Here is a 5,000-nt window from a genome sequence, read left to right on the forward strand (position 1 = left end):
TTCAGTTCAGAGCCAGAAATATCTGTTTAACTATCTATGACAATCAATTCTGGATGAAATGATGAAATATGTACAGGAGACTGTCGTATATATACCACTTATTAACCGAGAGTGAGGTCATTACAGGGAAATCTCAGACCGAGTCCGTGATGTATTGACCAAGCGATAGCGAGGTCAATACATCAAGGACGAGGTCTGAGATTTTCCTGTAATGACCGAACGGACGAGGTAAATACGTTATTTATCATATGGCCTTTTTTTTGCTCAGTTTTGGCTTGTTCTTCGTCCTTTGGATAACAAAACTCGCTCTCGCTGTGGCTCTCGTAGTCGATCATACTAAAGAAGTATCTGTATGCTAGTTTTTCTTTCAGTTATTGAAAATATGGTTGTACTTTGTCCATATTTTTTGTTGTTTTCGCCCACGCGCTCGTAGCTTTTAGTCTCAACTCAAAAGAGCCGTCGAGTCGAGAAAAATTTTCATAATGCCCGTCATTGCAAGAAAATCTTGCCCGCTCAGCAGCTAATCAGAGCGCGCGTACTATTGAAGCCACATAATAAAGTGAAATAAGTCAATCTTCCTTGGTAATAGCCACTTTCTTGAAAATAAGCAGAACTGAATGGGCCCTTAGCGAGGAGCCATCGCGTCCTCTTGTGTCAGGTTAAAATGTAAATAATCGCAATACTTTGCCACCAAGAACAAACAGAAAAATGAATAAAAGTCCTTCCCGATCCAGTTCAATCCATAGGCAGCCATATACGGTCACAAGTACTTCCAGGCTAACATATTTACTGGCGACCCAGTAGTTTTCAATATGGCCCTCAATCCGATCGAATGATTTAGAAATGTTGGTTTATGAGGAGGGGGAAAACCGGAGAACCCGGAGAAAAACCGGAATCGATCTCGGGCTACAGTACTGTGGTGGGAGATAAGTGCAATCACCACTTCACCATCGCTGCAGGGGCTTCAGATCGATGTTGTTAAAAAGTCTTTCTGATTCAGAATAACCTTTTCCGCCTCGGCTTAGTTTGACGGTCTCAACCACGGCGCTTTGAAGGATTGCATAAGAGTGAAGTCAAGTTCCAAATTAAGACCCAATCTTTTCAAAACTTGTCTAACAGACTGTTAGTTTTCGTTTTAACAGAAACTGGATTGCATTGGTTGAATAACTAAAGGAAAAAAACATCATTGTACTTCTTTGAATCCAATTATTTAGTTTAGTTGTAAAGTGGATTTAGAATCACTTTTGACCGCTTACCGTGGTCTTGTTACGGGTCGAGGAGGTTTTTGTGCATTTCATGTTGCAATAACATTCGAAATAACCTTTTCAAAAGTATTTTCCGGGCATACTGTCATTGGCCTTGATGAATTTAAATTCATAAACCTTCCGCTTTTCGGTAACCATTAAGAATCAATTTGACCTTTGAGTTAAATGACTTTTAAAAAAGTCCCAACTTTAGCTCAACAAGCTCGCTCTATAAATTTGAATACGATAATGATAATTCGACTTTTGAGATTTTCACACGATCTTACCCTTTAGTTGCTTGTCAAGACTCTGTCAATGAGTTCGTTTCCGGCGAACTCCACGGTAAAGCTTATAAAACTGAAGGCCTGCGATTCTTGTCCGAGTAACCAAAATTAAAAAAAACAAATGAAGACTGATTTGAATCGTCTTAAAGCAACGAAAATTCAGTATTTGCATGGTTAATCACTTGCTAGACGAATCTTAATGCTTCAATATAAATTTGAGAGCCTTTTAAACTACCTATCGGCCCCTTTGAATGATATATCTTGTCTGTTGAGGTGACATCAGCCAATCAAATGGTGTTATTCCTTGGAGAATTTGCTTCTTATTGAATGTTAGTAACTTGTGGGTTTATGCTGCCATTATCCGGTGGAATAACTGATCAGTAAGTAAATGTATGAAGGGGTAGTTTCTAAAGAAACTGTGGTGCTGCGTCGGTGGGGAAGTAGTATACAAAAATTTGGTTTATCAACGGAGTTGATAATGTAAATTGGCCACCGTACAGAGATTCTAAAAGCTGACGTTTCGAGCGTTAGCCCTTCGTCAGAGCGAATCGAGGGATTATGGGTTACGTGTAGTTTTTATAGTAGAGTAGGAGCTACGCTATAGGTGGTAACATGGCAACGTGAAAAATAGGAATATATTAGTTAAATGAAAAGCGTTCGTTAATACCGTGAGGATTAAGGGTGCCGATTTGAAACATGAATTTTTTGTTCCAGATTCTTGCGGCTTTCCGTCGTACCTAGATGTAGGGAAAGGCCGCAGATAGCCACGTGTTTTTTGGAGTGGTTAGGCAGATTAAAATGGCGAGCGACTGGCTTAGATGCATCCTTGTCATTCTTCTCAACATCGCAAAGGTGTTCGAGGAATTGGTCACCTAGTCGTCTACCTGTCTCACCAATGTATAATTTATTGCATAACGTACAGGTTATGCAATAAATGACATTTGCGGAGGTACATGTGAAACGATCGGTGATCTTAACAGATCGCTTAGCTCCCGATATCTTGCTAGTGTTAACAATGACAAGACAAGTTTTGCATCGTGAGCGCGCGCATTTGAAAGTGCCGGGTTGCTCGTTGGTTTTGAGCGCGCTTCTAACTAAAAAGTTGCATACGTTTTTGTCGCGTTTGAATGAAAAAAAAAGTGGAGGTTGCGAAAAGATTTTACCAGTCTCGGGATCATTTTGGAGTAATTTAAAATTTGATCGACAGTCGTCACTACAAACGTCACAGAAAGATAAGAATGACAGAATTCCATTCACCCTCACTTTCCATCCTCGTAATCACGCAGTCAAAAGCATCATTCTTAGTAATTTTAAATTACTCCAAAATGATCCCAAGACTGGTAAAATCTTTTCGCAACCTCCACTTATTTCATTCAAACGCGACAAAAACGTAGGCAACTTTTTAGTTAGAAGCGCGCTCAAAACCAACGAGCAACCCGGCACTTTCAAATGCGCGCGCTCACGATGCAAAACTTGTCTTTTCATTGTTAACACTAGCAAGATATCGGGACCTAAGCGATCTGTTAAGATCACCGATCGTTTCACATGTACCTCCGCAAATGTCATTTATTGCATAACCTGTACGTTATGCAATAAATTATACATCGGTGAGACAGGTAGACGACTAGGTGACCGATTCCGCGAACACCTACGCGATGTTGAGAAGAATGACAAGGATGCATCTAAGCCAGTCGCTCGCCATTTTAATCTGCCTAACCACTCCAAAAAACACATGGCTATCTGCGGCCTTTCCCTACATCTAGGTACGACGGAAAGCCGCAAGAATCTGGAACAAAAATTCATCTTTCAAATCGGCACCCTTAATCCTCACGGTATTAACGAACGCTTTTCATTTAACTAATATATTCCTATTTTTCACGTTGCCATGTTACCACCTATAGCGTATCTCCTACTCTACTATAAAAACTACACGTAACCCATAATCCCTCGATTCGCTCTGACGAAGGGCTAACGCTCGAAACGTCAGCTTTTAGAATCTCTGTACGGTGGCCAATTTACATTATCAACTCCGTTGATAAACCAAATTTCAGTAAGTAAATGTACTTTGAAGAAGAAGGTTTCATATTAAAAAAAATAATGGGCGAGAAAGGCTGCACGAGGGAAGTTGATGGTTTGAAACATCAATGAAACAAAATAGATTCAAAAGAGATTTTTTTGTTTTCATGTTCACAGCAGAGATCCGGAAATGTGGCCGAAATTCATTAATTACGATTGAAATGAGATGACCCTCGAAAGCTTGGTTGAATACATTACAGTTGGTTTGCCAAGAATGAAAATGTTTGGCTTTACAAATTATGAACCTTTTTACTGTATTTCTTAGTAATCGAGCTACGATTGGTCCATTCAAGCTGTTCGCATTCTGCAATTTTTCTTGTTCAATGTATGAGCTCGAGATTTAAAACTAATTGCTAACTAAACAAAATTAAAATGACAAAAAATTTTCTGGAGCGGATTCATAGCCACCTTTCCAACTCGAAAATGTTAAGGTGGCTCTAATCTAATCGAGATACTTTTTTTTAAACGTTGCAGAGAGTTTTATCTAATCCTGCTAATTACTGTCCAGAAATAAAAATTGGAAGGTCATTGAGTTCGCTTTTAAGATATAAGCATTTAAAGGCAAAATATAGGGCGTCTTTGGATGCTTCTTTTGTTGCCATGGTGACATATTACGTCACATCAGTAACTGCATCTTGTTAAAAAATTATCGCTGTTTCATTTGGCACCAAAGAAAATGAATTCCGAAGCTATCGATTCTTGGTGATTTGCATTGAGGAAGATAAGACCAAACCATCTTCGACTAAATTACGTTTTAGTATGGTCAAGTGCCATTTTGGATTTTTTCCCGCTTCTGTTTCATCTAAAAAAAAAAAAATGAAATTCAGATTTTTCATGCCTTGAATGGGCTTCACCCTCACTTAGGATGTTTTCTCTTGATAAGTGACCTATAGGGGGATCTTTCTTTACATTTTTTGCCTCATTAACACAATACTGATCATGCTTCTGCATGATGTACAAAATTATTCGTCATTAGTGTATACAGTTTACAGTGATCAAACACCTCTGAACTGACAGCAGTAAACAAACAAACCTTGCAAACAAGTAACCAACAATTTTAATCAACAACTTAACTGAAATTACATGCACAATAATTTCTTTCACAACATTTTCCGTTTGACTGATAATCTTTACACCCTCTCTCCTCTCATCCTCATTGAAATTTTCTGTTCTTCTCCTTCCTCGGCTTCTCTTGAGGTTTTCTTCGCTTACATTTCTCAAATTTCGTTGCCACTTCTCTCGTGCTCTTTTCTGCTCTTTAATCTGTATCCCGTTGCTCTTCACTAATACCATTTCCCGCCAGAAAAAAAGCGGGTTTTCCTGCCAATGAAAATTGCTCGGACACTCCCGTCCCTAGAGGCTGTCGTGCCTCACCACCCCCACACCGACAGTCTGC

General features: G+C 39.2%; 1 protein-coding gene across 2 annotated transcripts in view; it reads right to left on the reverse strand.

The window, feature by feature from the left end:
• LOC138006371 (alpha-1B adrenergic receptor-like) overlaps positions 1-5,000 on the reverse strand; it is an 11,394-nt gene that overhangs the window by 3,073 nt on the left and 3,321 nt on the right. The window lies entirely within an intron of this gene.

This window comes from Montipora foliosa, chromosome 6, assembly GCF_036669935.1.
Source record: "Montipora foliosa isolate CH-2021 chromosome 6, ASM3666993v2, whole genome shotgun sequence".
Taxonomy (NCBI): domain Eukaryota; kingdom Metazoa; phylum Cnidaria; class Anthozoa; order Scleractinia; family Acroporidae; genus Montipora; species Montipora foliosa.